The 18,004-nt window shown below is 42.8% G+C and overlaps 1 pseudogene; it reads right to left on the bottom strand.

Annotated features, from left to right (window-relative positions):
• The window catches only part of Lamb2-ps1 (laminin subunit beta 2, pseudogene 1), a 114,113-nt pseudogene that overhangs the window by 16,247 nt on the left and 79,862 nt on the right, over positions 1 to 18,004 (bottom strand).

Here is an 18,004-nt window from a genome sequence, read left to right as displayed (position 1 = left end):
CTTTTCAGAAAAGTCAAACTGGCCCTGTTTGAAAACTGAAGTGGAGGACAGGCAATCCCTCCCTCCCTCCCTCCCTCCCTCCCTCCCTCCCTCCCTCCCTCCCTCCCTCCCTCCCTCATCCCTAACTCTGGCTGGCCTGGGACTCACTATGCTTGCTAAACGTTGGGATTGAAGGCATGCACATCCATGCTCAACCTATTCGTTTTTGTGTTTTGAGATGGGTCTGTATAGCTAAGATTGGCTTTGAGCTCACAATCCTCCTGCCTCAGCCCCACCCCTCCCAAGTTGAGAGTTTTGGCATTTGAGTGATATAATCTGAGTATACAATAGACCCTTTATGAAGTCATTTTTATTAGTTATTTTACTTAACAAAAAAGGAATATTTTATTTTTTGTTTTTGAAATGGACAATAACTTTTTTGTGAATAAATTAAAACCAATTTTAAGCAGTTATTACTTTTTAAAGAAAGAGTAACTTTTAATTTGAAGTTAATTCCAGTGGAAAGTGTACCTGATTGAATCTCTCTTTCATCAAGTGTGTTTTGCATTTATTATGAAATTAGAGATTTAAATGTTTGTACATAGAACTTTCAGGGACAAGTGACAGGTGACTTTGCAGGATTCAGAGAGCAAGGAAGAACTCATAATAACCAATCCAGTGATCATTTCATTTGGGCCAATGAGAGCAGGTAAAGAGGAGAGCCATTGGGCACTAAAGGGGACTGTGGGCCATGGGAGGGGCCTGGACACCAGGTGTCTTGGGACTTTAAGCAGAGGAGAGTTTCTTGTATAAAAATTGTTCTCTCTCTCTCTCTCTCTCTCTCTCTCTCTCTCTCTCTCTCTGAGCTGAGGACCAAACCCAGGGCCTTGTGCTTGCTAGGCAAGCACTCTATCACTGAACTAAATCCCCACCCCCCCCCCCTTTTTAAATTGTTCTCTTTATGCCGAGTTTTAATAACTGTTATCTGTGCCTTGAATTAAAATAACCTGGTCACAGACTTTTTTCAGTTCTTCTGGATCAATCCATAGGACTTATTCAGGAACAGTAAGGATGCAGACTCAGAAACTAGTAAATTGGAAGGGAAGCAGACTGTCTCTTCTTCCACAACCCCATGCTACCAGTTCATGCAATGAGCCTGACAATTTTGATAATTTGTTTTGGTGTTTGAATAGACTTGCATCTGCAGAGATTCCCAAAACACTTCTCCATCCAAACCGTCTTGGGAACTGGGTTTAAGGCAAGCCCAGTCCTTTAGACTAACTCGATGGCTGATTTTTCTTTTGAATAAACAGCAGATCAAGAAGACTGCTTCCAGGACATTCATTTCAACTGGTTGTGGGTCAAAGCTCACTTCTGCCTGATTTCTTCTCTGTGTGCTCATGTGCATGCATGCATGCATGCGTGCTTACATGTGGAGGCCAGAGGTTAATGTCAAATGCCAAGCATCCTCAGATGCTCTCAAACTCATATTCTGTAGCAGAGTCTTTCACTGGTTTGACTAGACTGGCTGGCTGGACAGTGAACCTTGCAGTCTTCCTTCCTATGTATCCCCAGTGCTGGGGTTATTGGTGTTCAGTGCTGCCTTATCATTGTTGTTGTCATCGTCGTCATTATTATATGAGTGTTGGGGATCTGAACTCATGTCTTCATGCCTGTATAAACAGCACTTTGCCCACTGAGCCAACTCCCCAGCGCCCGATTTCTTCTTATTGTAAAAACTTGAATTAGAAAATGATAGTATGATTTCTAGAAACCTGAAGCAGGAGAAAGGACCTGGGTCCTGGGGTCTCTTTAAGCACAAAAGCTCCACAGGTTACTAACTGACTGCAGGCTGTAATGGATACTTCAGTTGTCCAGGAGTCCACACAGAGAGTACTAAGCACTGAATGGGGAAATGGCTGTGGAAATGGAGGTCTAAGGTTTATCTCATCCCCTGATGTACTGAGCCTGCCTGCCTTGCTGGTGTGTGGTTTACCTTTCACTAACAGTTCCCTCAAGTTCAAAGCAAGTCTCTTCCAAAACATTGTACAATGAATACTGATTCTAAGTTTCTTTTCCAGTCACAGCCAGCCAATTAGCAACTTGAAATACTCACTAATAATAAGAAAAATTGAAATCTTCAGGCCATCTCATGGCAGTATTTGACATTGGCCAAAATTTGGCAAGTTTTGCTCTTATGTCATCTCTGTGACCAAAGAAGGTTAATGAATCTTGATATTAACACGTTGAACATTTCTTAAAGTAACATTAAATAAAGTCATTTGATTTGAATTTTAACTGCATTCTAGTATTTATTACTAGATATTGCATTGAAAGCACTCTGAGATTACTCTTCTTAAAGATTTTTAAGACTAACTGATTTAATTTTGTTTTCTGAGTTACTGTGTAATTTCTAATTATTAAATTTGGAATGGTTATGAATTTTGAGTACTTTTTTTCCATATTTTTTTTGAGACAGGGTCTCACTATATATCCCTGGCTGGCCTGGATTTAGCTATGTAGACCAGGCTGGCCTTCAACTCATAGAGTTCTGCCTGCCTCTGCCTCCCAAGTACTAGGACTAAAGGTATTTGTCACAATTGTTCTGAGTACATTTTGCCTTTAAAAAAATGACAAAACATATGTTCATTTAAAAAGTAATCTGATAAATAGTTTTCCACTTTCTTAATTACAAGATTCATTTGTTCTTCCTCAAATTCACTTTGGTTTTTCCTTTTTTTTCTGCTTTCTTACTTAGCTATAAGAAATTGTTTCTGGAGATTTCCACAAGTTTACTTCTCTCTCTCTCTCTCTCTCTCTCTCTCTCTCTCTCTCTCTTAAAAGATTTATTTATTTTATTTATATGTGAGTACACTGTAGTTGTCTTCAGACACTTCAGAAGAGAGAATTCCATTACAGATGGTTGTGAGCTACCATGTGGTTGCTGGGATTTGAACTCAGGACCTGTAGAAGAGCAGTCAGTGCTTTTAACCACTGAGCCATCTCTCCAGTCCATCCATTTCTGATCTGGAATAAGAAAAAACCAAGAAGGAATATATACAGAAATTAAAGAAGTTCAGTGAGAACTATTTTCTTGGCTGGGTCAAATAAAACCATCATTAAAAAGGAGATACAAGTCCACATAACCAAGCCACAGATTCACTTGAAAGGACTCTTTAACATGTTATGAATGCTAATTTTTTCATTATCATGTTTTCATAATAATGCTAATTTACCTTTTAAAAGATAGTTACTGATAGAAAACATTACTTGACTACACATTGACCTAACAGTGTGTGTAAATTGTCTAATATAAATCTAAAACACAGACTTAATGACTAGGCACTGCTTACTAAGTGGTGGCCATTTTTAACAGTTGAAACTAACGTCTATTGTATCCGTTAAATAGTTACTCTAAACATTGCTCCTCAAACTAAGCAATGCACTTTCTTTGAAGGCTAACAAGAAAGTATTTGTCCGTTCATCAATGAGCAGAGCTGAGAGCAGGCTGTGGAAAGGACCCCCTCACCCTACCTCGTCCTTGGGGGAGGAGCTGAGCTACTGATACGCTAGTGACAAGGACTGCACATTCTTAGTTGTGTGATTTGGAAAAGGTCACGGCTTCTTTTCTTGAGGTTCCAACAAATTTGAGGTGGTGGAAGTGAGGACCACAGGACAACATTGCTAAGTCGAGCCTTGTTGGGTAAATTAATTGTGACTGAAGAAGGGCTAATTAGGAGCAAACAGAATGGGGGGAGAGATCCCTTTTATTTCCCTACAAAAGTGACCTGCTGAAACCGAACCACACAGCTTTTGTGAAAAAAGAATTAAGTTGTAGTCATTAGCAAGTGCTAAAACAACAAAAAGACATCTTTGAAATCATGTGTCTTAACTTTCTGAAGAGTTTGTACAAATTCTCTAAAGCAGTTAAGATCAGAGAGTGGTCAAAGGAAGAGCCCAGAAACATGCACTCCAGACAGGAGCCCACGGGATACAAGGGAAATCTCAGAGCTCAGAGGATGATGCCATACGCAGATTGACAGAGGCATATGTATAAATGGAGGGATTGGGTGGGGTTGGGGGAGGGGGAGAGAGAGAGACAGAGAGACAGATAGACACAGAGAACTAGACATAGAGACCAACAGAGAGAGACAGACACACAGACAGAGAGGAGAGAGACAGATACAGAGGCAGAGAGACATAGACAGAGATAGAGAAACAGAGACAGAGACAGAAGGACATAGAGAAACAGAGATAGAGAGACAGACAGAGACAGAGAGACAGAGACACAGACAGAGAGGAGAGAGACAGACAGCTACAGAGACAGGAGAGAGGCAGAGAGACATAGGCAGAGACAGATAGAGAAACAGAGACAGAGACAGAGAGAGATAGAGAGAAACAGAGAGACAGACAGATAGAGACAGACACAGAGACAGGCAGGCAGACAGAAAGGCAGAGACATACAGACAGACAGAGACAGAGATAGGAAGAGACAGACAGATAGATACAGAGACAGATAGATAGAAAGAGGCAGACAGAGGAGAGAGACAGAGAGATAGAGAGACAGACATAGAGAGGAGAGGGGGAGAGAGAGAGAGAGAGAGAGAGAGAGAGAGAGAGAGAGAGATAGGAGAGCTGGGGGCATAAACTGAATTACTTCACTTTGCAAACATTTCTGCACTCCATCCTCTGTCTCATCAGATTCCTGAGACTCTGGCACTGTTCTGCCTTCTAATCAGGAGAATAGGCTATCATTTTGCCAGTAGGGCATTCTTGCTCTCATTCTTTCCCAGCTTCTGACTTACATGTGCTGATTAATCCGATTCTGTTACTGTGACGTTATCTCTGAACACTGACAGCCTCTACGTCATGATCTACTTAATGAGAAGAACCTAGCAGCAGTCAGGGCTCCTTTCAACATTGTGAAAAGTCTTGTTCTTGAGAAAGAGAAGAAGAATCATTTAAATATATCAAGAAATTGAGGGCTCTTAACCACTGAGGTCTAAGATGGAGTTTTGCTCTGCTAGGATTTCCAACTAGATCTGACACACAGTAGGGGCCCAGGTTCTAGATCTACATCTGACACACAGTAGGGGCTCTGCATGGATTTCTGAAGCAAGGGAAAAGTACATTCGAAGGCCAGGATAGTTAGAAATACAAAACTGATTATCTTCTAAATAAAAATTTCAACATTTAGTATTGTGGGGATAGTTTCCAGATTGGCTCATTACAATCTGGAGTCAGGAGTAGGTATTTTCTTTCCTCCCTTTCTCTTCCCCCACCCCGCCCCTTCCTTCTCTCTGAGTGAGTGTGTATGTGTGTGTGTGTGTGTGTGTGTGTGTGTGTGTGTCTTGGCTGTGGTCTTACCCCATTTCCACACTTGGCTTTCTATCTCTTTCTTAGTATAAGACTGATTTACCGTGTATACATTTGCTTTTTGCTTGAGAGTTGACTTCTATTCCCTAAAATTTTCTTTTAAGCAATTGTTCATTTTTATTGTTTGAGATTTACAAAACAACATCATACGCTGAAGAGTCAACCCTTGAATTTGTTCTAAGCATACTGTTGAAACAGCAATATTTCATCACTGCGTTTTCAAAACCAAAGAATACAGTCCATATTGAAAGCCTAAAGGAGGCCTGGAGGTGTGGCCCAGGAACAGAGCCCTTGCCTGGCTTCTGTGAGGCTCTGAGTTTGACAGCATCACTGCAAAAAACTTGAGACCTTAAAACTTTACAGAAATCTAAGTGATTAAAAATGATGCTCATTTGTAAACATAACCAGAAAATACAGTAAATAATTTCAAATTATTACAGATTCAGCGATAAGATTTCTTTTGAGACAGGGTTTCTTGTGTAACCCTGGCTGTCCTAGATCTCATTCTATAAATCAGGCTGGCCTCAAACTCACAGAAATCTGCCTGCCTCTGCCTCCCTGGTACAGGGATGAAACACATGCCTCACCACTGCCAAGCATTTAAATACTTTAAAGCATGTTGAGGAGCTGGAGAGATGGATCAGTGGTTACGAATATTTTCTTCTCTTCCAGAGGATCAAAGTTCAGTTCCCAGCACCTACATTGGGAAGCTCGCAATTGCTATAACTCCAACTTCAGGGGGTCTGGTACCTTCTTCTAACCTCTGCAGGCAGACACACACCATACATTATCAACACCACACCACCACTACCAACACTACCACTACCACCACCACCACAACTACCACTACCATCACCACCACCACCACCACCACCACCACCACCTTAATTGTTAGTCTGTGGAGCTAGCTCAGTCTATAAAGTGCTTGCCATACAAGCATGGTGACCTGAGTTTGATTCCCAGGACCCAGTGAAAGTTGGGCGGAGTAGCATACACATCTCATCCTGGTGCTGGGAAGGTGGAGACAGGAGGCCCTCTGACTAGCCTGTCTAGAATATTTAGTAGGCTACATACAAATCAACTACTTGAGAAAGCAAGATGGAGGCTGTTTGGAGGAGTAACAGCAAGATTGTTTTGGTTTTTGTTTTTGGCCTCCATACACACTCATGCGTATGTAACACACGCATGCAAACTCATGTGCATGCCACATGAGAATGCAAAGTGAGTTAAGAGCTCCTGCTGCTTTTACAGATGACCTGTTTGTTGTTATTATTTTTGGTTTTCCTTTTGTTTCCCCAGAGGTTCTGTTCCCAGCACCCACATAGCAGCTCACAGCCTGCTTGTAAGACAGTTCCAGTGGATGTGACACCATCTCCTGATCTTTGTGGGTACCATGATGCACATGGTATACACACACACACACACACACACACACACACACACACACACACACACCACACACAACACACACACAGAAAATACTCATACACATGAAATCAAAATAAATCATAAATGTTTTCTAACAGTTTCCTCCTTTACTGTTAATATCTTTGCATATCAGGCAAGAATAGACAGTATCTGATTTTTCAATAAATTTGGACTTTAAAAGATTCACTAGAATTTTTTAAACTGTAACTTCTTAGCTTAGGAGCTAGAACTCCAGGGACCTGAGCTTTATTTTCTGTAGAACCATAATTCACGAGTGAGGCATCTGTGCTCTATGTTTTAAGCCCCTGACCCCTACACTGTCATTTTTAAAGTACATTGTGTTTTGCATGGATCAGGAAAACAGACTAACAAAAACATGTTCCTATTGCTTGAGATTATTTTCTGATTTCATTTGTTTGCAAATTTCTCTCCCTTCCATCTGTCCCTAGTCTATTGCTATCTTGTCCCTGTACTCTTTCCTAGCACAGCCAGAACGCTTGACTTACAACTGTGCTTCCAAAGAAGTAGTTAACACCATGCGCCATGTTCCACCTCCCACCTCTCCCATGGCAGGAATAATGGAAGAACAGGCACTCACTGTACTCCTCACCCATTTCTACTGCCCAGCACTAAGCGTCTTAAAGAAGTCTTAGGAATCGCTGATGGACTGCAAGCTGGATAGAATTAGTATGGGGCAGCATCACCTTACTCCGTTTGGTTTGGTTAACCTCAGATGGACCTTGAGTTCTTTCAGTGAATGTCATGTCAGGAGCCAGTAAATGCTTGGCTCTGTTATTTACTGATCACTGGTAAAAGATCATTGGAAGAATCTATTTTACTGGTTTAGGTATTCCTTTAGGGGAAAGGGCATTTTAAATTGCTATTTAATACATTTTTTTCTCTTTGAAAGAGAAATGTATAGTAAGGCAGAGCAGCCCATAGTTAAGTCTCAACATGGGTTTGTGTCTTTTCCCCTTTACCCAACTCAGCAGGGTATGCATAAACAAACTCCATCTGCCTCACTTGGCAGCAACGGAGGTCACCTTAAACACATGAGCTAATCAAGAATTTCTCCAGACTTCCATTTCTCCTCCAACTTAGCCTTGGCTTTCATGTGGCTTAAATTCAGTTTTGAGAACTATACACTATGCATTAATGATTTCCAGAATGCTGTGTGACTCCAGTTGCAGCAAGGTTCTTATGGGAAATGGTGTGCTTAGCTCTTTTCTGCGTTTGCGTTTGTGGTTTCTGGAAGTGGTTGCTGGAATTGGGGCAGCTTCTCCTCAGAAAGCAGAGAATCGAAGCCTTTTCATTGCTTGTGGGCACATTAGAGTCTCTCTAAATTATTTTTCCAATGCTGGGAATTGAACCCAGAATCTTGCATATGCTAGCCAAGCTCTTTGTGACCGAGTTGGCTTCCCATCCAGACAACTAGAATTACTGTTATTGACCACTCCTTGCAGGATTTAGCATTAGATTAGTTTGGGTGTTACTATTTGTTTAGTACCAGACATTGTTATTTTTATTTGTTATTTGGGGCAAATGTTATCTAGGCTTCCTATTGTTTAAGAAGTTAAGATGTTTCATTCTTCTGCTTGTGGACGCCCAGTTTTGTCAGCACCATTTGTTGAAGATCCCCTCTCTTTTCTCTAGCTTATGTTTTTGGCATTTTTGTCATGTATCAAGTGTCTGGAAGAATGTGTATTCATGTTTCAATATTTTCAATGTTGTTCCATTGGTGTGCACAGCTGTTTTGGTGCCAGTATCATGTTATTTTTAATACCATGCTTTTATAATATATCTTAAGATCTGGGATGTAATCTCTCCATCATTGTCTTTTTGCTGAGGACTGTTTTGTCTATGCTGAGTCTTTTGTGGTTCCGTATAAATTTTTTTTATTATTATTTTTTTCTATTTCTGTGAAGAATGACTTCAGGGAGGGTAGTGGTTTGAAATATGTTTGGTCCATAGAGAGTGCTACTGTTAGGAGGTGTGACCTTGTTGGAGGAAGTGTGATACTGTGGGGATGGGCTTTGGAGGTCTCCTCCTATGCTCAGGCTCCACCCATTGCAGAAGAAAGACAACTTCTTCCTAGCTGCCTGAAGATGCCTTCTCCTGGCTGCCTTCAGAACAAGATGTAGAACTCTCAGCTCCTCCAGCACCATGCCTCCCTGGATGCTGCTGTGTTTCCCGCCTTGATGATAGGAGGTCTCAAAGCAACCCAGTTTAGACTCTGTGCTGTGTTTTACTCTCATGAAGAACATTTTGATCAAGTGTAGCCAATTTAGAAAGAATATTCTTGATTCAAAGAATAAAGAGACACCAGGAATCAGAACCAAACTGAATCCTGTGTTCAAGGATAAAGAGATTAAAGGACTGTTGACCTTGGGGCAAGATCCCGCCCAGCTAAGCATGCATTTGCAGTTGTATGAGGGAGAGTTATATCATGTTGGGTGTTATTGTGACCTGGTTATTGTTTTCACTTGGATATAAGAAGACATGATTATGTGTCAAACTGACAAGTGATGGATTGTGATGGCTGTTCTCAGTTTCAATTTGATTACGAACTATAATGAAAAGCTTAGGTCTAGGTATGGTGGTACATGCCTTTAATCTCATGCAGATCTTGGAGTTCAAGGTCAATATTCAGAGCAAATTCTAGGACAGCTAAGCTTAGGCAGTGAAGGAGTTGGAAAACAGAAAGCTGATGACAATGTAATAGAACAAGGGGGCCATGTTCCAGCTCCAGCAAGCAGCAGAGCTCAGCAGCTTCAGCCAAGTGGCTCTGGCTTTAGAGTCAGGAATAGAGGGGACTATTGGGATAGTTGATGCTGGTTAGCTGGAGCTAAGAAATTAGCAGTGATTAAGAACAGACCAGTATCACTGAAGTGAAATCTTCTAGGAAGTATTTTCTGAAAGCACAAAGAAGCTGTGTTCCAGAGATAGCCAAGATTGTGTCTTGTGCTGCAGCTGAACTTGGTAATGTGTAAGAATCACCCAGGTGGTACTGGTTTTGAAGGCATGAAGGGGTCATGGAGAGCAGCTGAACCTTGACCCTGAGAGAGGGGAGGGAAGGTCATTGGTGAAGGTACAGCCTGAGTTGCAGTTGAAGGCTCAGGATGAAAGGGTTATGCAAAGAAGTTGAGGCTTGGCACCATAAAGGGAGCCCATGAGAGGCCTAGTTGTAGTAGAAGACTTCATCAAATTGGAGATGCCCTTACTATGGGATGACCACCAAGAACAGCAGCAACAGTGGAGTGGAGTCAACCACAGAGCTTAGAGTGCTCCAGAGGGCAGAGCTCCAAGTGACGCAAGCCCTTAGAGGAGCCCAGACACTGGAACAAGAATCTGTGAAGTTGATCTCCCTTGGAGATTCCAAGATGTTAGAGATGCCAGAGCCATGGGATACTTGTCGAGGAAAGCTGCTAACAGGGGGCGGGGTCAGCCCAAGAGAAGTGTGTTGCAGTCATCAGGGTCAGACATGGAGATGCAGAGTTTGGAGTTTGCCCAGCTTGTTTCTGGTCTTGCTTTGGTCCAGTATTCCCTCACTATGGCATTTTGTAATGTATATCCTGTGCCATAATATGTTGGAAGTATATGATCTGCTTCTTGATCTTATTGAGATTACAGTTAAGAAGAGATTTTGAACTTTTGAGTTTTAAATATTGATGAGACTGTGATAGACTATGGGGATTTTTGAAGTTGAACTATATGTGTTTTGCATTACGCTTAGGTATGGCCCCCATAGACTCATAGACTCATGTGTTTGAGCAAACCTATGGGGGCCAGGGAGTGGAATGTGACAGATATCGGTATGGGAAAGAACTTTTAAAATAGGACTCCATTTGAAGAATTAAGTTCAAGAATTGGTAACTATAACTTTGTAAAACTAAAAAGCTTCTGCACCGCTAAAGAAACAACTAAGTGGAAAGGAAGCCATAGAGTGTGAATCTCTCAGCTACATGTCTAAATAAAAATTAATATCCAGGAGATATAAAGAACTCAAAAGCCAGAGTCAAAACCACCAATGACCCATTCCAAGAAAGGGACTGGGACCTGAGCAGAGTATTGTCAAAAGAAGAAAAAACTGTGTTAGAAATATCTCAAAAAATGTTCATTGTCCCTCATTGTCATTAGGGACATGAAAATCAAAACAACTTTAAGACTTTGTTTTACCTCAGTCAGAATGGCAAGGATCAGCAAAACACGCAACGCCAAGTGCTGGAGGGAGGTCTCGTCCACTGCTCGTGGTACTGCAAACTGCCCAGCCTTTCTGCAGATCAGTGTGGAGAATCCTCGAAAAATCTAAAAAGAAATCTCCCATAAGGCCCAGTTACACTGATCTTTGGCTTCTGCCGAAAGGACTCAACAGCTTACTCCACAGATCATCACCCAGCCACATTTATCGCTGCTCTGGCCACAGTAGCCTGAGAAACAACTTATTTGTCCCCCATCGATGAACGGACAGTGAAAAAGTGGTAACACGCACTATGGAATGCTGTTCAGCTGTCGAGAAAAATGAATTCATTAACCGTGCCGGCAGATGGATGCAGCTGGAGAAGATCACGTTAGTGAGGCAACTCAGGCCCTGAGAGACAATGCTCTCCCTCATCTGAGGCTCTTAGCTGCTGGCCTTCAGTTGTAAGAATAGTCCTCACTCGTCATCAGAGAAATTTCTCTCAACCACAACCAATCAAAATGCAGAGTTGTGGATCCCAGTTCCCAACACAATCTAAACACAACTCTTGTACTTGAGACTCAGGGATCATTTTGGAAGAGAGAGAAAGCCAGTAAACACCAGAGGAACAAGGAGTTCACTGGAAGATGGTTTCTCTTAGGAATGTTGGAAGCTGCACCCATAAAGTCTTACTAGCAGGAGTGGATGACACCCTAGACCATAAGGAGCTGAAAGCATGTTTTGCTCTTACTCACGGTGCTTGCGTTAAAGATGCTGGATTGCACATCAGTTTCCTCCTGAAGGTCTTCAAGCAAGAAGTCTGTTTCATTCCTCATTCTTGACAAGTTTCTTTCAGATGTTGAAATCCGTGCACGGTTTTTAGTTGCCCACTTAGCAGCATGATTTGATTTCCAATGGGGAAAATGAGGGTACATGCCGTTAAGTTTGATGCATCAGTGAAAACAAATGCCACAAAATGATCCTCATTGTCAGGTGTCCTCAATTAGGAGGGACCCTCTCCACATAATTCTTCATCTGTGTTTATGATTCTGTTAATGGCCCATCCCTTTTTTTCTTCCTTTGGCTGCCTGGAGTATTTTATCACATATTCAAGCTATAGCCAGAATGCACATATATACATCCTAGCAGAATAAACACATGCATCTTAAAGTATGTATGTAGACATGGTTCATTTAGACCAAATCTAAAAGATTTCTCTATTTGGTTTTCAATGCCTGCTAAGACACAATACTGGACTCAGCCTCGGGTAAAAGCAGTTCTTCAGCCAGACGACATCTGCTGTAGGTGAAAACACAGGCATGGCCTGGCTGCCAGCCCACTTGGCACATCACGGTTCTAAATAAGAAGCACACACACTGTGCCCCAGAAGTCAGAACATTGAATTCTGATGTAGTGCAAGCAGCCAGTAGCTGGCCTGCGTCTGCACTCTCCATGTCTCCATTAACCTGCTTCTTCCTGGCCCACCGTCCAATCTGAGATAGTGTGCTGATTAATCAAGGTCGTTAGGCTTCCATTACGTAAGCACTTGTTCACAGGTGATACAGCAAATGCTGTTCTCTAAAACCATCTCCAGAGTGGTTTATCTCTGCTCCCTCTACCGGTCCATGGGCTTGGCTGTCTTGGGGGAAGCCCCAGTAACAATGGCCATCTGCCTTGGTGTCCTTAGTGCTACTGCTGTGCAGTCTTTTAATTTCCATGTATGGCAAGGAAGTCTCCTAACTGAGCAGACACTAGTTCTTTCCCCCTTGGGCTGGCTGGTTTTGTGTGTCAAGTTGACACAAGCTGAAGTTACTACAGAGAAAGGAGGCTTCTTTGAGGAAATGCCTCCATGAGTTCTAGCTGTAAGACACTTTCTCACTTAGTGATCAATGGGGTAGGGCCCAGACCATTGCAGGTTCTTGGGTTCTATAAGAGAGCAAGCTGAGCAAGCCAGGGGAAGCAAGCCAGTAAGTAACATCCCTCCATGGCCTCTGCATCAGCTCCTGCTTCCTGACCTGCTTGAGTTCCAGTCCTGACTTCCTTTGGTTGATGAACAGCAATGTGGAAGTGTAAGCTGAATAAACCCTTTCCTCCCCAACTTTCTTCTTGGTCATGATGCTTGTGCAGGAATAGAAACCCTGACTAAGACACCCGCAACCCCACACACTTCTCTTGACTGGGTTCAGCATGTTCCTTCAGCTCAGGTGGGTAATGGATGCTCTCTTTCTGATGGGAACAATACACGGACAATTTAGCAGTGCAGCTGGGGCACTCTGAACATTAAACGATGCGTCCTGGATTTTCTTCTCTTCCACAGACTTTTTTCTTCATTCTCCTACTTTCAAGCCTGTACTTCTTCAGGCTAACAATACTAACAATAAAAGCAGCTACAGCTATTGTGACCACTTATGCTCCTCCGCACTTTCTTCTTTAAAAAAAAAAAAAACTTATTTATGTTTGTGAGCACACTGTAGCTGTCTTCAGACACACCAGAAGAGGGCAGCGGATCCCATTACAGATGGTTGTGAGCCACCATGTGGTTGCTGGGAATTGAACTCAGGACCTCTGGAAGAACAGTCACTTTTTTTAACCACTGAGCCATCTCTCCAGCCATCCTGAGTGCTTTCTCTGTGCCAGGGACCATGCTTAGTGGCTGGTCTTGAGCAAGAATCCTGTGAAGCAGAGGCTTCCTTCCTCCTGAGGAAGAAACTAAAGTTGGGGACATTGTTTGTTTGAGGCCACACAGGTAGTGAGTAGATTACACCATGGTGCCTTGACCGCTACATTTCAGCTCAGGGAACCCTCACTTCCCTGACCTGATCGTCCTTGTCAGTTCATCTAGCAAAGAGCTCAGAGTTAGAGCTGACCCTGGGAAACAATCACGTGGATGGGAAAAAGTTCTGTGTGCCCTGCTGAGGCCTTGGTGAATGGTGGTGAAGAAGACAGGAGTCTGTTTTCTGGGGCAACAAGGGAAGGCTGGGAATGGGAGATGTTTGGGTGGCTGCCATGCTGCACTGGAGCTTCTGCATGCTGTCTGACCTAGGCCTGTGGTTGGATGTCGCGCCCACCTCGACCGGCAAGGAAGACGCAACACTGTTGGATCCTTCTCAATCAGCCTTTATTGCAGGAACACCTTATTGATGATACGGGGACCCCAAGGAACAAAGGCACTTGCCTTATATACAAGACAGGCTGTGGCTGTAAATTTGTCCTCTAGGGATTGGTGGAGCATGAAATAACCTATTTAGCATGAATATCACCCTGGCCTTGTAGGTGCTGGGGGTCTGCCAACACATGCGCTGTAGGTGTTTACCACAAACGACCACCGGATGTCGGCGCCATCTTTAGCCGCTCCCTACAGTTGGATCCACTTGGCAGTTACCATTTTCTTATCGCCTCTGGTTCATGGGGCCTTTCCTCTTGCTGTCCTCTTAGGCTCTGCTCAGCGTCCTGTAGTCTTCTTGTTCACAATGTCTCTGTAGCTCATTCTGCTTTCTTGGTGCCACTTTGACATCTTCCTAATAGCTATAACCAGGGGGCAGCCTAGAGTTCACTCTCAAGTGTGTTTTCCTTGGGCCACACTGTGATTTCCAAGTGATACCAAGTAGCTTCTCTACTTCTCAGTGGTGGCTATTTTCATGAAAATGTAAATGTCTTGAAAGGAAGGGCAACCTGGTTATGCAGGGCCCCACTTCTGCAGGGTAATAGTTAGAGGGTGGAGAGATATATGTATTCTCTCTATATAGCCATGTGATCTCCCTAGGCCCTGTTGATGGGTTTACCATGTAATGGGCCTCAGCTATGTAGGTAGGCTCTTTCTTTTTGTTGTATAACTTTTAAGCAAGCTGTTGGGAATTGGTTCTAATGCTCTGTCTTATTTTGGGTCCCAAAAAAGTTGAGCTTCCAGACCTGAGGGTCCCTTCCCACAGTTGGCTTTGACTGATAATAAAGAATTGCTGTACAGTCAATGGCTGAGCAGAAAGATGGATGTGGGACTTTTAGATTGTGAACAGGCAAGGAAGGGAAGAGGAAGTGGAGAATCTTCACGACCAGGAAGCAGGAAGATGAAACTCAAAGGTCTGCCAGCATGTAAGAATCCAGGAAAGTGGCCCTAGCAGCCATTGAGTCTGGGGTGGTAGAGATGAAATATAGATTTTAAAAGATGTTTATTCAGGAATACCAGAGAGGAGGGTTTGCTAGTTGTGGGGAGGTTTAGAAGCCCCCAGCCATTGAGTTAGTCAAGGCATATCAAAATTAGCTGGTGTGTGTGTGTGTGTTTCATTTGCAAATCCAGAGAGCTCTTGAGCAGGTGTGCAGGTGAGACCCAATAGGAGTTTAACTAATTTACTGCTATTGTGGGTACCATATATTTCAAGGCTATTTTCCTGTTGATAATGTTTGGCTTATGTTTACAACTGTGTTGTTTCTTAATTCAAGCATTTATTTATTTATTTATTTTTGAAAAGAGGAGATGTCTGGGGGGGCAGTTTTGGTAGACTCCTTCTCTGTGAAGGAGAAAATATACACAAGTCATATTAGTTTTTGCTTGGATCGGGTTGGCAAAGGCAAAGTTTGCTGCAGGGTTCCTAGTGTCTGTCACCACTTGGCAACTCAGCTACTACAGAGAGAGCATCCACCCGGGGCTGTCACACTGTAGCACGGTTGCATTTCCCTAGAACTTCATCCACAAAAGCGTGTGCTGGGCTGGATTTGACCTGTGGGCTGACCCATTTACTGACCCCCTGGCTCAGAGTATCCAACATAATCTTGAGAGACAACTGACGAATTAGAAATGAGTTTGATATTAGATGATAAAAATGACATTGCGTTCTGAAGGAACGGCCATCCTTGGTATACCGCGACAAATAGTGCGTAGCTTCTAAATAAATGAAGAATATAGGAAGATTTGGCAAAATTTTCTTGAATGCATCATTGAAAATATACCATTTGTATTAGAAAGTACTATATGCCTAGTTTCCCATGTCATAGGTAAAATGGTGTGTCTTCAGAGTATAATGGCTGTAAATATCAGTGACATGACTTTCAGCTCTGCTGGGTTTGGGCTTCTCAGTAAACCTATTTTTAATTTTTTACTGTCTTTAGAGTGCCGAGGCTTAAGACATGGCCTTGTTCATTCTCGGAAGCACAATACCACAGCTACACTACCAGTCCCCACCACTTACTTTCTAATAGCTGTGCTTTTATAAAATTTAGTAGCATATGGAAAAAAATTAGATATAATCTTAACTGGGCAAGAAGAAACAACAAACTCAATTAAAAGCCCACTTATGGATCCCCAGAGATGGCTCAGGAGAAAACGTGCTTGTCGTTTACACTCAAGAGTGGGGTTTGGATCTCCAGTTATCAATACAGAAGCTAAATGGGTGTGGCAGTTTGCCTTATTTCTAATATCAGGAGACCCCTGGGTCAAGATGGCTAGCGAGACTTCTCAAATGGGCAAACTCTGGGTTCAGCAAGAAACCTTGTCTCCTTTAACGTGGAGAGCATAGCAAAAACCATCTGAAGTCAATCTCTGTCTTCCACACGCACACGTACGTGTACGCTTGCATACCCGCACACGTGTCAATATCTGTCTTTCACAGAAACATGCACACATATTTGTAAACTGAACCCAGACCACATACACAAGCAAAAGGGAAAGCCTGGTTATCAGCTGAGCAATGATCAATTCTCACAGCCAACAATTTCTAAGTTGAAGGCGAAGGATGTGAAAGTCCAGCAGTAGTCAGAGGTCAACCTGGAGTTGGCTTCTCTTTTCCTTGAGTATAAATCTTACCACACAGACTTTCACATTTTTCTGACTTTCGACAATTCAGAGAACAGGTTGTTTCAAAAATCTTCTCTGTGGTTCTCTGAGATCTTTGAACTCCACCTCACAGTCAGACTGGGTCTCTTTTATCTTCCCTGCTAGCAGACAGCCCAATTAACCCTTGCACTGCCTTGGAGAAGGAAGACACATATGGTCCCAGTGATCAAAGCACAGTTGACATTAAAGACAAGCAGGGAATTCCTGGCCATGACCCCGGTGCCTAAATCACATCTATGGCCGATGACACCCTCCAGGCAATGGCACATGCCAGGGTCTGGGTCACATACAGGCCTCTGGGCTCCTTCCTTGTTGTCACTTGCTAGAAAGGAAAAGTGAAGAAGCAAGAGAATGTTAACCAATCTATTTGTTCCTAGCTTAAAAATCAACCCTTCCCCCCTCCCCTGGGATTCTCCCCAATCCATGTTTCCAAGGCAACAATTTAAAAACAATATGATTTCAAAGATGTGTGCAAGATCATTAAAATACAACCCACCTCTCTCCGTTCTGTCAGAAAGTCAACTCATGGTTTCTAACGGAAAAATTAAATGCAGCTTTTATTGTGAGTGTGCACGTGGGTCTTTATTGGCATGAATGAGGCCTGTGAATTTAATAGTGGCCATCACAGCAGGACTAAGAAGTCCTATGGCCACACTGAAAATCCTGCTTGGGGGTGCTGTCTCTTGCTGTTTTTCATTCTACATGATTACTTTGTTCTTTAGGAGATGGGAGAAGGAGCTTTGTCTCTGATCTAATAAAAGAAAATGTCTGTGTTACACAGCACTTCATTTGAGCAGGTTTCTGGTCAAGACAGAGCCATTCATGTTGTTGCAAGTCTAAAAGATTAGAAATTACCAGCTGAGGCCATTGGAGTCACTGTAGTAGACATGTCTATGATTTAAAAGGCGTTGCATAGGTTGCATACAAATAATGCCAATTATGAATTACAGAAATGATCCCCGAGATTACAGTCAATAATGTGAATTGCAAATAAAACTGCCTAACACTCTAGGCTCCGCTGGATGTCATGGAACATGCCGATGGGTCCATGGGTCTCCATGGAACACTTTGGAACAGTGTTACACCACACCACAGATGCAGGTCAAGCTCTGCCCACAACGGCTCTTACCCAGGAACACAGTGGGCTCTGTAGTCCAAGCCAAGCATTTGCTAAATCTCCCCCAGCTTCACTAACAAATGAAGTGTTTGCCTGAAGG

The sequence above is a fragment of the Rattus norvegicus genome, chromosome 6, assembly GCF_036323735.1.
Source record: "Rattus norvegicus strain BN/NHsdMcwi chromosome 6, GRCr8, whole genome shotgun sequence".
In the NCBI taxonomy this organism is placed as follows: domain Eukaryota; kingdom Metazoa; phylum Chordata; class Mammalia; order Rodentia; family Muridae; genus Rattus; species Rattus norvegicus.
Note: the sequence above shows the minus strand (reverse complement) of the source record. Positions and strands in the feature narration are given on the sequence as shown.